Source organism: Heterocephalus glaber, unplaced genomic scaffold (assembly GCF_053883595.1).
Source record: "Heterocephalus glaber isolate CG9 unplaced genomic scaffold, H.glaber_assembly_v1.0 deba00001790, whole genome shotgun sequence".
Taxonomy (NCBI): domain Eukaryota; kingdom Metazoa; phylum Chordata; class Mammalia; order Rodentia; family Bathyergidae; genus Heterocephalus; species Heterocephalus glaber.
The window spans coordinates 5,476,915-5,493,381 of record NW_028258473.1 but is presented as its reverse complement, the minus strand read 5'-3'; the positions used below and the strand labels follow the sequence as shown (position 1 = coordinate 5,493,381).

At 35.5% G+C, this 16,467-nt stretch overlaps 1 protein-coding gene across 19 annotated transcripts in view; it reads left to right on the top strand.

Annotated features, from left to right (window-relative positions):
* The window catches only part of Zc3h12b (zinc finger CCCH-type containing 12B), a 224,594-nt gene that overhangs the window by 116,610 nt on the left and 91,517 nt on the right, over positions 1–16,467 (top strand). For 13 of the 19 annotated variants that reach the window (XM_087203230.1, XM_087203231.1, XM_087203222.1 and 10 more), the window contains one exon: positions 10,250–10,372. The exons of the other annotated variants lie outside the window; for them this stretch is intronic. The gene's annotated coding sequence lies outside the window, so the exon portion shown is untranslated. The remainder of the gene's footprint in view (positions 1–10,249; positions 10,373–16,467) is intronic. 19 annotated transcript variants of the gene reach the window in all.

Sequence of the window (16,467 nt, the reverse complement as noted above, 5' to 3'; positions counted from 1 at the left end):
CCACAAAAAGAAAAAGTACCAAAGAAATGTCTCTACATTGTCTTGTATAACTTAAAATATATTATGTAATCACTAAATATTTATACTTCAATAAATCTTAATCTGTAAAGCATATTTCTTACACTTGTTATCAGAAAATCTATTAACGAGCTTAATTTTGTCTCACTTCTACATCAGATGCTCTTTCATTTATTACTACGAATTTTAAAAGGCTCATATACAGGATAATTTCAATTCCTTTGCATTTACCTAAGCATGTTCTATGAGCTAATATGTGATCTATTTTGGAGAATGTCCCATGTATAGCTGAGAAGAATGTGTATTCTGATGTTGTGGGGTGGAACATTCTGTAGACATCTGCTACATCCATTTGTTCAAAACTTTGGTTCAGTTCTGATATTTCTGTGTTGATTTTTTCTCTAGTTGATCTATTTGATGTGGTAGCATATTGAGGTTCCCCATTACAATTATATTAGTGCTTATTTGATTTTACACTGTCATTTGATTATTCACTGTCATTAATATTTGTTTTGTATAGTTGGATATGCTGGTATGTGGTGCATATATTTATGATTGTTATCTCTTTCTCCTGGATTGTTCCCTTTACAAGGATGAAATGACTTTCTTTGTCTCTCTAGTCTTGGCTTGAATACCACTTTGTCTGCAAATAGAATAGCTACCCCTGCCTTTTTCTGGGTTCCTGTTACATGGAGTATTTTTTTTCATCCTTGACTTTCAGTCTATGAATTTCTTTTTGAATTATGTATGTTTCTTCTATGCAGCATGTTGTTGGATCTTGCTACTTAATCCATTCTGCCAGTCTGTTAGTTTGATTGGTGAATTGAGACTATTTACATTGATGGTTATAACTGATATTTATTAATGTATCCTTGTCATGTTATTTTCTTGTTGTCTGTTCCCTTATTTTCCCCCTGTTTAATTACTTTCCTTGCTTGGTAGATTCATTGTGTTGAGATTCATAGAGTTGTAGTACTCATTTTCTTTCTTGAATGTCCTTCAGAACATTTTGGGGTGCTGGTTTGGTGGTCATGAATTGCTTTGGGTGTTCTTTGTCATGGAAGTATCTTAGTTCTCCATCAATTTTGAAAGATATCTCTGTGGGGTATATCAATCTGGGTGGGGGGTTTTCTTTTAGAGCTTGAAATCCTTCACTCCAAGCTTTTCTTGACCTGGGGGGTTGCATTGAGATATCTGCTGAGATTCTGATGGGCTTTCCTTTATAGGTAATTTGGTTTATTGTTTCTTTTCTCTAACAGCTTTTAATATTCTTTTCTTGTGTTGAATTTCTGGAATCTTGACTGTGATATGCCTTGGCGTAGATTTTGTTTGATCATGGCTAATTGGAGTTCTATATACGTCACTTATCTGTATGTCCAATTCTTTTTCCATGCTTGGGAAGTTTTCTGTCATTACTTCTGTGAAGAGGGTTTTTTAATGTCATTTGCACTATCACCTGCTTTTTTTCATTGACTCTGGTCAATCTTACATTAATCTATTTGGCATCATCTAGCAGCTGTTGGATTGATTTTTTTTGTGGCCTCTTGCAATTTTTAAGACAACTTTCTTTTCATGATCACTAACTGCAATCCTGTCTTCTATATCTGATATTATTTCTTTACATTGACTCATTTATCTGTGCAAGCTTTCAATGGAATTTTTAATTTCCTAGATATCTATTTGAATCTGTTTCATGGATTCCATTTCTTTCCTATGTTGTTTATGGTTTCCATCATTTTCCTAACCTCTGTTATTTTCTTTTAAATTGTATGTGCTCTAGAGTCATTAACCATGTCTTTCATTATGGTCAACATCTCTGTAGTTATTTTAGAAATTATTTCTGATTTGATTTTTTTCTGGAGGCTCATTTATCTTATCACATCCACTGTTATCAGTTCAGAGAATCCAGGTGGGTGGTTTTGAATTGTTCCAACTCATTGCCCCCTGGTTTGCCTTTGGTGATCTGGAAGTCTAGGCTTCATGTTGCTTCTGTGTCTTCTCATTTAGTATTTTTTTAAAGTTTAATTCATGAGTTGATGTTTGTAAATTGCTTATGACAGGTAATTTTATTGCTAGTATTTAGAACCCTTAGGAAATAACTACTTCTCAAAGATGTCTTCCTATGGGTAGCTGGCTTTTGGATTTTGAGTCCATTCCAAGATCCTACCTCTTCATTTTATTGAAGATGAGAAGTTGCTGCCTATTTGGCCTAGTCCCCTCTTCTTTGGCACTGGCCTATAGTACTGTTTATGACAACTTAGGCAATCTCAGTCTTGACATATCAGGAAGAACAACTGATTGGAACAACTATCACCTTTGCTAAAGTAGTATAATCAGCAGTAACAGTAGCATCAAACATAGCCCAGAAAATGATAAACTGTACTAACTACTAATTTGCCAACTTTAACTATATGAAATCCACTTGCGGCTATATAGCAAACTCTAAAACAAATCAGAAAATTGTATACAACAAATAAGCCCTCAATATGGTGATTTTACCCTCAGAGGAGAAAATTTAAAAGGGGTTGTGGGAAAATAGAGAAATAGAAGAGTAAGAGATTAGAAGCAAGACTGGAGGACAAAGGAAGATTATGGAAACTTTGGGAAACTGACAAAGAAAGGAGGATAGAAAGAGAGAAGGAAGAAATAAAAACAAGAACAGAGCAGATCAACAACAAAAACACTAGAAACGTGTTCACACCCATATAAAAACAAGGACAAACAATCAAGAAAAAAACAAAACAAGAACAAAGAAGAAAAGAAAAAAGAGGGGAAAAACTGTTCACTTCAGGACATGTCTCTGCTATCACTGGTAGACAATGTGAGCAGACAAAGCCTGGATGTATATTGAATAATCCCAGCAAAACAGCCATAGATTTATGGCAGCATAGTGGATAATTCCAGGAATTCTGTACCTTTAGTTCCACTGAAGTTCAGGTTGATTTCTGGATGTGAGACTGGAATCCATTTTGTTCAGCCTGAAACACTCTCTGTGCCCACTGCTGGCTTGAACTCACCTCCTTGATTTCCTGCTGACTTGAACTCACTTCCACCTCACCCTGACACTGAGAGCCACAAGAAGGAGCCAGCCTGCAGCTGCTCTGAGTTTGAGGCTCAATTGGCCCCTCTCCAACGTGGCTACCAGCCAATCACCCTCTCCTGGGTGATGTCTGAATTCACCAGCCACTGGAGTCCACTGAATCCACTGCTCCATTCCACTGGTGTGTTTCTCCATGGAGACCTCTGGAATCACAGTAGTCACCATGTGTCTGCAGGTTCGAACTGCCCCTCCCACACATTGAGTCAGGCCTCGGGAGAAAGCACCACTTTCCAACTCCTACATTGTAGTCTCTCACTTCCCTCTCTCCATGGGCTTCAATTCTCACTTCAGATCCTTGCTGAGTCTCAGAAACCCAATTGCCTGCTTCTGCTCTTTTCCATGTTGCTATAATACAGTGTCTGGACACCAAATTTCAGAGAGGCTATTTCTCTGCTATTCACCACCCCGCCATCTTCCCAGAAAGTCAACACTTAAAAATCAATAACATTCCTGTACACAAATAACAAACTCACTAAGAGAGAAATTAGGGAAACAACACTTTCACAATAGCACCCAACAAAGTGAAATACCTAGGAATCAATCTAATGAAGGAAGTAAAATACCTATACATTGAAAACTAGAGTACTTTGAAAAAGGAGACCAAAAAGGACATCAGAAAATAGAGATGTCCCTTGTTCTTGGGTAGGAAGATCCAATAGAGTGAAAATGATCATACTTCCAAAATTGTTATATAGATTTAATGCAATCCCAATCAAAATATAAGAGCATATCTCATAAAATCAAAGGAATCCTAAATTTCATTTGGAAACAGAAGGATCTAGAATAGTGAAAGCAATTCTGGGCAACAAGGGCAAGGCAGGGAACATCACAGTCATTGACTTGAAAGTATACTATAAAGGTACTGTGATAAAAACAGCATGGTACTGGCATAAAACAGACCCAAGGATCAATGAAACAGACTAGAAGATGCAAAAGCAATTCCAAACATGCTCAGCCACCTTATCTTTGACAAAGGATCTAGTCATCTTTACTGGAAGAAAGATGGCTTCTTTAATAAATGATGCTGGAAAAACTGGCTATTACATGCCAAACATTAAAACTAGACCCTTGTCTCTCCTTATGCACTAAGTTAAGATCAAAGTGTATCAAAGATCTAAATATTAAAACAAAAACATTAGATCTGCTAGAAGATAGAATAGGTAGAACTCTTAAAGACTTTGGTGTAGGCAAAGACTCTATGAACAAAAGACCCAATCACACATGAAATATCACAAAGAATCAACAACTGGGATCTCATGTTATTGAAAAGCTTTTGCACAGCAAAAGAAACCACCAACAGAGTGAAGAGACAACCCTCAGAATAGGAAAAATTTTTGCTAGCTGTTCCTCGGACAAAGGACTAATATATAGAATATATAAAGAACTCAAAAAAATCAGACCTCCCAAATGTAAAGACCCAATTAAAAAATGGGCATCTGAGATGAATAGACACTTCTCAGATAAAGAAGTAGAAATGGCAAATAATGTATGAAAAAATGTTCAACATCACTAGTCATTTGTGAGATACAAATTAAAACAATACTGACATTTCATCTCACACCAGAAAGAATGGCTGTTATCAAGATATCAACCAGTAACAAATGCTGCTTGTGCTGTGGGGAAAAAAGAAACATTCTCTAATGCTGCTTGGAGGGTACACTGGTGCAACCACTGTGGAAATCAGTGTGGACATTCCTCAAAAAACTAAAACTAGAGGTTCCATTTGACCCAGCTATTCTCCTTCTTGCTATTTTCCCAAAAGAGTTGAAACATCATACCACAGTGATATATGCATACCTATGTAGCATAATTTGTAATAGCTAAATCTTAGAAACAGCCCAAATGTCCATCAACCAATGAATGAATAAAGAAGATGTGGGGTTTGTTTCTACAATGGAGTATTACTATGTCATAAAGAAGGAGAAAATTGAAACATTTTGAGGTAAATGTATTCACCTTGAGCTCATACTCTTAAGTAAAATAAACACATAGGGTTTTTTTGTTTGTTTTGCTTTGTTGTTTCTGTTTTATTTGGGGGTTTTTTTGGGGGGGTGGTACTGGGGATCAAACTCAGGACCTTGAACTTGCGAGGCAGGAGGTGGAACCACTGAGCTAAATCTCTGGCCCCACACATGTTTAAATACCACATTGTTTCTCTGGTTTGAGAAACTGAAAGTATAAATAAGGACCAAAATATACAATAGATAATGGAAAATGCGAAGAAAATGTTCAAATGAGAGGGGGCAGAAGGGAAGGAAGGAAGGGCCAAGAGAAAGAAGAGAATACAAGGGAAAAAATGGAAACAAAGTTTTTGTAAATAAGGAGGGGAAGGGAGTGTAGGAAAGATAGGGGAGTGGGAAAAAAGAAGAACCAAGATATATCATATACAGGTACAAATTCCCCATGATGAATGTATGTTATCATTATATATATCTAAAATTTACCAATAAAAAAGAGAAAAAAGGCTTATGCAAATCTCACTTTTCATTTTAAAATTTCATCCAAGCTGTAGATATAAACCCAAGTTTCTGGAACTATTAAATATTTGCATTCACATGGATCATTTTTCATACATTGATGCCTATTTTTAGAAAACCTTTTCTCATAATCAGTGTTTTAATTTCCAGAATTTTCCACTAACAGTAAGTGGCATTCTCAGCCAAGAATTATATAATACTACTATTACAATGTATTATTTTAATACATTTTTCAAAAAATGTGTTAAGACTGAAAATTTTAAAAGTAGTTCAATCAATTTTAATAGTTAATAAACTAGTTGTTAATAGTGCAGTTGTTTATTTTTAAAGTAGAGCAGTCTACTCAACCTCACATATAGGTACAATCTCAGTGATAGTATAGATTTAGTTTTTTAAAAATGTATAAACCTAAACTGTGATAAAGTGTGTGCCTTGGGATTATCTCTAAAGAATCCTAGAGAGCTACCTCACTCTTTCAGCTGAGTCCTCCTTTCCCTCGAGGAACAACTCAATACCTTGGTAATAAAGTGATGACTTTGGGAACCTGAGATGTGACATCTCCTGGGAATGCTGAAAGTGAAAAGAGGCTAAGTACATTAAATAATTCTGGATAGTATGATTAACAGTGGCATAAATGCCTATCTACTTATAGTAGGATTACAATACTTAGCATAATACCTATTGGTAGAAAATGGTTGATAATAAATGCATGGCTGATTTAGCCAAGTGTTTAACACTTTTGTACAAAAGGAGTAAAAATAGCAAACCTGATACTTGTTACCCTGTCAAGGTATTTTCTGTCCTTAACAAGGTTAAAGGCAAAATAATGGTGAATTAGACCTTTGAGTTTCTTTTTGCAAAAGCCAAGACAATTACTTTATGTTTACATTTGTCTTTGAACACTGCCATTAACTTTAAATTCTTATGATTATGATTTATATCTTCATAATTTTGTAACTGTTAATTGCTTAGACTGTCTACTTTCTAATGAAACATGGGAAAATATTTATTTTCATTAGTAATATGTCCCAAAGTTAAACAGAATGAGCAGTTTTTGAGTTTTCCTGCAGGAGGATGGCTGCATCTGAAGTATTGGATACTTCAATGCTAGATCAGTCTTTGAATATCTTCCCCAATCTAGATGTCCCATTCACATTTTGCATTTTTATCACCATTATTTCTTATCTGAGATCTTAAGGGCTGTGTTATTTTAAGGCTTTTAGCTATCTTTATCTTCTATTTTCTCGAATGTATATTCAAAGTAGGTAAAAGGAAACAAAACAATAAAGTTTAAAACTTTTTAGAAAACTGGGGCAGGGGATTTAGCTCAGTGGTTTTGCTGCCTGCTGTGCAAGCGCAAGGACCCAAGTTTGATCCCTGGTACCAAAAAAAACAACTTTTTAGAAAATTATTTAAGATGATTTTCAGACTTTATAATTCATTTGTTGCTTTCTAAAGTAGAAGGAAATGTATCCTTACAAATAATATTTCAATGATTAACACAAAAATAAGATATCTGTCTAAAAACAAAACTCTTAAGAAAGGAACAAAGAAACACTTCATTTTGGGGGAAAAAGAATATAAATATCATATGAATATTTAGGCATTAACACCTGAGTAAAATTTCAGTTTCTAGGCAGATATAACACCATTTCTTTCAAGATAAAATAATAATGGTGAGTGAAGGTTTTTTATTTCCCAGTGAGTTTTCAGACTGTCAATAGGGAAAAATATATTCTGTATCATTTCATGTTTTAGTTTTTTTCTTCATTCTGAATAAAATCAGAGGAATGGGCCAGGGATTTAGCTCAGTGGTGCTGCTGCCTGCCTTGCAAGTGCAAGGTCCTGAGTTCAATCTCCAGTACAAAAAAAAAAAACCCAGAGCAATGCTGATGGGTTTTTTTTGTAATTTCTTAAACTTTCACAACATTCACAAGTTTTTTTCAGCACTATGTCTTCACTGATGTCTAAAATAATTTGAGCTTTGACTATTAGATTTCCCACATTGAACACATTCCTAATGCTTCTCCACAGTATGGATTCTCTGATGGTTAATAAGCCTAGAATTCTAGCTAAAGGCTTTCTCACATTCAATGCATTTTTAAGATTTTCTCCAATATGGACTATCTGGTGTTGCACAAAGATGGAACTTCTATTGAACACTTCTTACTCCATACATCAGTAAGGTTTCTCACCACTGTGGATTCTTTGATCAAGAATAAGAGCTGAGCCTTGACTCAAGTGTTTTCCCCATTCTTTCCATATAGTGTGTTGTTTTCTTTGGGAGGGATCTCTCTTTATTTCAAATCTGCCCCATGAGAAATGGTTTCTCCATATTTAAAAATTTCAGCAACCCCTCTATCAAGTGTTCCAGAAACTGCATGAAAAATCTACTGCCAGAACAGTTTCCTGCTTTTGAGCTAGCACTCCATTTTCTGTTCTAGTATGATAAACACAAGTTTCTTAGAGAATGAAGTTCCCAGGATGCCCACTTGAGCTGGTTCTCCACAACATCAGACTTGGAGCTTGGTAATCTCTGAGCTTCTTGTTGAGAAACTATCTCTTCTACTAGCACTTCCTGTTTCCTTCCATGGAGAGAAACTGGCTCTCCAATGTCTCCAATTTACTTTCCAAATCCTGAAGGGCTATCACTGCTTCCTCTCCTTCCTCTGGATGATGCTCTTGAACCCGAATCTGTACCTTCTTGAGTCAGACCGCAACAAACTGCTGCAACACCACCATCCCCAAGATTTGTTCCTTTATATGTATCTCTGGCCTGAGCCATAGACAGCAAAGTTTTCTGGAGGTAGTTCACAGCCTCTCAAGGGCCCCAGTGAATACTGGTAACAAAACTGTATGAATCCATTTCAGAAAAGCTATGTTTTTGGAAAAAATGACTTTATTACTCTTAAAAGAATAGTTAGATATAGAATTCTAAGTTGGAAATAATTTCCCTTTCAAATATTTTATGAAAAAATATAACAAAATTTCATAATGAAATAATAAGAGAATAACAATAGTTAATGCACTATCATTATCTTCAAGACAGTTACTAAGAGTACAAGACAAACCAAAAGGATTTGTACAAAAAAGAAATGAACATATTTCTGTTATTATCCTTTTCAAATTTAGAAACTATTACTCCATTATTTTCTAGCTCCTTGTGCTGCTATTAAGAACCTTGAAACCATTCCAATTCTTGACTCTTTGTAAATATTTTATTTTTAATTTCTGGAAACTTTTGTGAGCTTCTTTGTTCTCTGTTCCAAATTTTCAAGATAATGTGCTTGGGGTGATTTTTAATTGTTTCAATCTGGAAAATTATGTGTTTCAATGGGGGAGGGGGAGTGTATGTGTGTGTGTCAACTCTTTGTCTCTATGTCTCTCAAATGCTTCTAATTTAGATACTGAATCTATTTTACCTTTCTTGTCTTTTTTCTTCTGTGTTCCATCTTTTTTCTTTATGGAGGAAATATAGGCCTTTCACTCAATTTTATCTTCCTATTTTTCTAATGAGAATATTAAAAAATGAAATCTGCTATCACATTTTCAATTTCCAAGTGTGTCTTATTCTGTGAATTAGGTTCTTGTTTCTTGAAAATGAGATCTTCTTTTATCTCTTTGAGGACACACAGAATAGTTTTATGGAGGTTTTATACCCCATCAGAGTCTGTCCAGGTTGCTTTGGTCTGCTTGCTCTGGTCTGTGTCATTCATGCTAGAACCTTAGCTCTGATGTCTGCTGATCCTTAGCTGTCTGTTTCTGTTTAAAAATAGAGCACTAGAGAGTTAAAGTTGATGAAATCTCTGTGCTTGTTGTTTTATTTGGAAGGTGATCTGACTGAATCAGTTTCTAAAAACCTGTTTCCTCCACTTGTACCAACATCTTGAGACTTTTTCACTAGAGCTGGAGAAATTCTGTCTAGAGAAGCATCTTCTGTCCCACTTGCTATGTGTTTGCACCCAGTTGGGGGGGGGGTGGCAAGTGGAAAGAGAATTGAAGGGTCTCAGTATTTGGTGTGCAAATGTTTGTTAGTGGCTAACATTTTCAGCAACCTGTATGTGGAAAGCTCTAGCCCAGAGATATCACATCTTATCCTGCTGCCATCAAGAAGGGGTATAGTCACCCACACCAGGGAAAGTGCTTAGGTTCTACTTGCTACTTAGATAAAATGCAACCCTGGATTCACCTTTAACTTTTCATCTGCCTCCAGAGGTAAATCATGCTGCCAACACTGGTGCCTTGGGAGAACCTGGTTGTTTTCCCATTGCTAGTTTAGAATTCAGCATTCTTGGGTCTGCTATGTCAGGTATATCATACTTTCTGCTTTCCATCTTCCTAAATGCTTCAACTATTTGCCTCTTCTCTCCTTTTCTTTCCTTCTTATCCTTGTGAGTTTTTTTTAATTTCTCATGTTATTGTAATGTATTTTATTAGTACATGTTTGTAGTACCTGATGTTTACATTCATCTTAGGATGTAGGTACATGTACTTAGCATATCTTAATTCTTTTTATTCCCCTTCCCCTCCCCCATTTTCCTTCCTCCATCTCCAGATCCCCTCTCTGTTTGTTTCTTTAGTTCATATTTTTAGTTCTGCTTTACTTCAAGATCTTTCTCCAGTTTCACTTTCACTATTTCTTCTTTTCATCCAGAATTGGGATTGTAACTATGGAATCTTCTTCCACTGACTCTGCAGACATCCTGAGTTATAATACTTCAAGAAGACAATCACAGCAGGATACAGTCTTCAGAGAAATATTCTGCTTTCTTTACAGGTACATCTCTAGCTCAGAAACTGTGGAAGCTTCACTGTCCAGGGCAGATGCAGACAAGTGGCTCACAAGCTGCTTCCCAGAATCCCCTGGTGCAAACTCTAAAAAATATTTAAATTTGTAGGCTTTAGGATGACATTTCATACTTCAAAAAAATAAATATTATACATTATTTCTGTCTTGTGACTTATAATACTCATTTACATTAATACTTTTATTTGTGTAAATTAGAATAACTTTTAACATTTTCAAAATGTTTTAAAGATCTAACATCTCATTTTAGTCTCATAATAATAAAAGCATTTCATTATTCATCCTCACATGTAATAAACTAAGGGCACAGAGTCACATAGCTGGTATGTAATGCAGTCTGAATTCCTACTCCAGTATATCTCTAATTTCAGTGGTTTTTCTACTACATTAAGCTACCTAGATTATTTTATCCAAACTCAGAATAAGTGGGACTTAAGTAAAAAATGAATTAAGAAAAAAGTCACTGGTTTTTATGTTTATTAAAAATAAAGAATACAGACAATTTTTAAATATTCTATGAAGCTGTAAACCACATAAAGCAAATACAAAAATAAAATATAAAAGTGTCTTTCAGAGCCCTAGGGATTATACCAGCTCAAATAAATAGTATTTGTAAAGTACTTTAAGATCATATGCAGAAAGTGGCTATTTAAATGTAATATTTAAACCTATAATCTTCATGCATACAATAGAAAGGCAAATAATAAAGGATATAAGAAGATATCTATTTTTTTAGGGATTATGTATCACACTCCTTGTGTTAGTAAAGACTTTGGTAACTGCTAAAGTCTATTTTTCCTTCTTCATGTTTCTTCTACTGTCCAACAAAAAATAATTGTAAGCTTTAAGGATTTCAGAGTGAGTTATCAATTCATATAGTGACTGTTGTTATTGGTGTTATAGCAACAAAGGTCAACCAATGAAAAGTTTGTGTCTAAACTTTCTATTAATAACAATTTCACAAAATGTATAGTTTCTGGGGGAGCTTGTATATTAAAAACAAAAATCTACATCTTTATGACAAGCAAATAGTCTGTGGTGATAGAAGTCAATCACTTGATTATTAGCATGTTAAAATTTGATTCAGATTCAACAAAGATAGTAGGAGATTTGGGCATATTAGATTCAAAGGCAGTGGAAAATAGGCCTATATGATGAATCTATATGAAGGTGATAAAACTATGTGGAGGATTTAATTCTACAATAACATACATTCCAAGTCTTTCCAATCCATAGAAATGTAGGAATCAAATACTGTACTATGAATCCTGCTCTGTGGGGGAGCCAACAAAGTTTCAAGATAAGGCCCCTCATGGGTGATTGCAGCCTAATTGGGAACATAGAAAAATACCTTACATCCATTTTTTTGTTTGATAAGCAAAGCTAGCTTATAAGGTAGGCATTGTTATCCTAATTTCACAGATGGGGAATTCAGGCTTAGAGAATTTAGGCAAATTGTCCAAAACTTGCACTCTTGTAGGTTGTGGGGGTGGGATTCAAACTCATTGATTGTAAATCTATGTTTTCTTTGTATGTTGCTGCATTGCAACACACAGGAAAAGACATAAATAAAATATAACATTTTAGTAGTAAAATATAGAACTAATTTTAAATGCAGTGGGAATTCAGTGAAATGTGAAACGAATTCAAGTTAGATCTTAATCAGTTCATGTGTTATTCACTAAGGATCTAGTTCCTAAAATGGGCTTTGTAGATGATCTAAATAGAGAAAAGGGAGAGGGGGAGGAATAAGCTCTCTGAAGCACATCTGTTTGGTTGTCTATAAAACAAAGATGATTCTATTCAGCCCACTTCACCATTTTTAGGATCGAATGAGATAGCATATGTAAGAGAATTTTATAAATTACAAAGTATTAATATAATCCATTATTATTACTTGAAAATGGGAATGTGTAAGATGTGTGTACATAAAGCTGACAGTGGGGAACTGGTTTAAGAATGAGCAACTCAACTATCACCAAATCAGAGAATTATAAAATCTTAGAGGGTAGAAAATTACCTCAAATATCATCTAATCTAACGCCCATCTAGTGCCTGTTGAAAAGGTCTGGTGTCTTTTATGGGAACTTATCTGTATTTGTATCTGTATTATAGTGTAGTGGTTCCCCTCCCAAACTGTTAATTATTGAAAGTATTGCCACAGATTTTTTCGTCAATCTTACACATGGAGTAACTAAAATCTTCACTTGAATTCACCTTTTCTTTTACTTTTGAAACTGTTAATGTCAGTTGAAGTGAAAGTGTTATATTATTTCAGTGTAGAATTTTGCTTGTTATTTCAGTTATCTTTTCCAAAACATGAGAACTTCAAGACAGGAAGGAAATCTGCTTGGTTTTCATAGTTTTTGAATTGTATTCCTGAATGCTGTGTCAAGGAATTTGAATTCTAAAGTGAAAACTTTGACTCCTTGGGGAGATTTTCTAACACAAAACACAGAAAAGAGTCATTTGAACCCACAGCTTCATGTTTTAGCTTACTTAATCTGAACGTGAATCTCTATATGGGTGGTGACTCATCTCAAGGAAGACTTTGCCACTAATTTGGACTTTATACTAAGTAATCATTTTAAGTCAGTCTGCAGTATAGGGGTTAATTACAAAGGTAATGCTAGTCATTTTTCTACAACTCCAAACATGCTAAGAAATAACAATATTACAAATGGTAGTTAACCAAAACATTAAAGGTCTTTAAATTAGTAAAACACAGGTGACATTTATTTTCTTCTCATATGTTTTTCTGGTTCCAAATTTTTCTGTAGCAAGTATGTATTACATACGTAACTTAAAATAATTTATTAAGGTGAAATTCACATAACATAAAAGTTAACTTTTTTTTCCAGTACCAAGGACTAAACTCAGGGCTTTTGCCCTGAGCTACATTAACCGCCCTTTTTTAATTTTTTTCTATACATTTTCTAATAAATTTTATTTTATTTTATCGCATTCCTCCCCCATCAAGCCCCCTCCACTCCCTATGTACAAAAGCTTTGCTTCTATTTTTTCTTTCTATTTTCACTTTTTTTCTTGTCCCTTCCATCCTTTTGCCCACAGGGTCTTGCTAAGTGGCCCAGGTTGGGCTCTAATGTGTAATCCTCCTGTCTCAGCCTTCCAGATTAAAAATAACCAATTCATGGGCTGGGGATTTAGCTCAGTGGTTCCGCCGCCTGCCTCGCAAGCACAAGGACCCGAGTTCAATCCCTGGTACCAAAAAAAAAAAATAACCAATTCAAAGTGAACATAGTATTACACAACCACTTCTATCTAGTTCAAAATATTCTACCCCTTCAAAATAACTCCCTTTACCTATTAAGCAGCTCCTTCTAGTCTTTGCTACCCTTAGGCCCTAGGAACCATAATCTATAATCTGTCTCTATGGATTTATCTCATGTGAATATTTAATGTATGTAGAATCATAAAATATGCAACCTTTTGTGCCTGACTTCCTTAATTTACCATAAATTTTCAAAATTCTTCTATCATATAGCATTTATTGGTATTTTATTCCCTTTTATATCTAAATAATATTTATTTGTTTATCTAATCACTCACTGATGAACATTTTGGTTGTTTCTCCTTTTAAGGTATTGTGAATAGTACTGCATTAAACATGTGTGTACATGTACTTGTTTGAGGACATATTTTCAGTTCTTTAAGGTTATACAAATAATACCAAAATTATAAAGTTATATGGTAATTCTTTTTTAATTTTATGAGGAACTGTCAGTTTTCCACATCAACTAAGGCATTTTAACTTCCTACCTGCAATATATGAGGATCTCAATTTCTCTACCTCCTTATCAACACTTGATATTTCCTGAGATATTTCCCTAATGAATGTGAAGTAGTATATTATTGTGGTTTTCATTTACATTTCCCTAATGGCTATTAATAGTAAACATCCTTTTTTGTGCATGTTGGCCTTTATATGTTTTTTTTTAAAAGAAACATCTGTTAAATCCTTTGTCCACTTTTGAAAATGAGGTTGTCTTTTTGTTGTAGAGTTGTTAAAGTTCTTTATGTATTCTGAATATTAATGTCTTATAATTTAAAAATACGTTTTTCATTCTGTAAACTGTCTTTTCACTTTTCTGATTATGTCTATTGCTTCATGAAAGGATTAACTTTTATGAAGTCTAATTAATCTATTGTTATTTTACTTTTAGTATCATATCTAAGAATTTGTTACCAAATTCAAGGTCATGAAAACTTATCCCTATGTTTTCTCCTAAGAGTTTTACGATTTTTTTTATTTAGGTCATTAAATTATCTTGTTAATTTTTGTATATGATGTGAATGGAGGGGTCAAACTTCTTTCTTTTGTATGTTGCAGAGAGGATTATTATGGTGCAGGTCTTACATTTTTGATAGACTGTGGCACAGATTAAGGGGAGTCTTGGGATATAGTAGTATCTCTTTAAGAGATCAAACAAATGGATAACCACTGTGAGACAGAATGAGGATTCTGGCATCTGGCAGTGTGTAGAGGCCTGACCACATCCTGAGAGCCCCCTGTTCCTGATCCCATAAATTTTCTTCTAGTGAGTAACAGCCAGGATTGTCCTTTGCATCTTGGTTTGTCTGCAGCAGTTGGAGGCAGTCCCAAGATATAACCTTATAGTCTTTTATAAAGGGCTTTTCTTTAGTAAAAAAGTTGTTTGTCTGTAGGTCTTTTCTGGGTAGCCAATATGGCCTTTAAAAACCTGCAGGGGTGCAAGGACATTTGGTCTAGTCTGTCTGGCAGCTTCTTTGGCTGTTTGATTGGCCAGTTGGTTTCCCTTTGTAATAAGATCTTGTCCTTTTTGGTGTCCTTGACAGTGTATGATGGCTACTTTTTGTGTTCCCAAATTGCCTCTAGGAGTTGGAGTATCTCCTTTTTATTATTATTATTATTATTATTATTATTATTATTGGTACCAGGGATCGAATTCGGGTCCTTCCGCTTGTGAGGCAGGTGGCATAACCACTGAGCTAAATCCCTGGCTCTCTCCTTTTTATTTTTAATTTCTTTATGCCTGGCTGTTAAAAGTCCTCTTTCTTTGTAAATTGTCCCATGGACATGAATAATGGCAAAGGTGTACTTTGAGTCAGTATAAATGTTGACAGTCTTTCCTTGGGCCCAATGGAGGGCTGGGATGAGGGCCCAGAGTTTTGCTGTCTGGACTAACCACCCTTTAGGAAGGGGACCTGACTCGATAACCTGCTCTGAGATAACCTGACTTGATAACCTGCTTGATAACTGCATACCCTGTCAATTGCTCTCCATCTTGTATGAAGCTGCTACCATTGGTAAATAGGGTAACATCTGGTTGAGGTTTTGGCTCTTTAGTAAGGTCAGGTTGGCCAGAGAACAGTTCATCAGTAACTTCTTCATAATCATTGTCTGGCTGGCCCTCCTCAGCAGGCAGAAAGGTGGCTGGGTTTAAGGACCTCACAGTCTCTTAAAGTGACTCTGGGATTTTCATTGAGTAGCCCCTGATAATGGGCCATTCTGGAATTTGAAAGCCACTTATGTCCTTGATTGTTCATCAGAGTCATAACTGAGTGAAGGATTTTACTCTAAGGCTCCGTTCCAAGGTCATTTTGTCTACCTCTTTAATAAGAGTAACAGCTGCTGCCAGGGCCTAGAGGCAGGGGGGCCATCTGGCTGCTAGTGTCTAATTGTTTGGACAGGTAGACCACCAGCCTCTGCCAGGGACCTACAGTTTGAGTTAGGACTCCTAGGGCTATATGGTCTTTTTCATGAACAAAGAGATTAAATTCTTGGTGTGTGTCTGGTAACACTAAAGCAGGGGTACTGATGAGTAGCCATTTGATCTCTTTGAAAGAAGATTCCTGCTGGTCATCCCATTGTAAAGGCTGGCTCTCTGGTCCGGTGAGGGCTTCATAGAGGGGACTGGCTTTCGCAGCAAATCCCAGAATCCAAATCCTGCAAAACCTAGCTGCCCCCAGGGATTTGCAGAGTTTTCTTTTGCTGGCTGGCGTGGGAAGGGAGCAGATGACCTGTTTTTTCTCAGGTCTCAGTTCCCAGTGTCCTTCAGTGATGG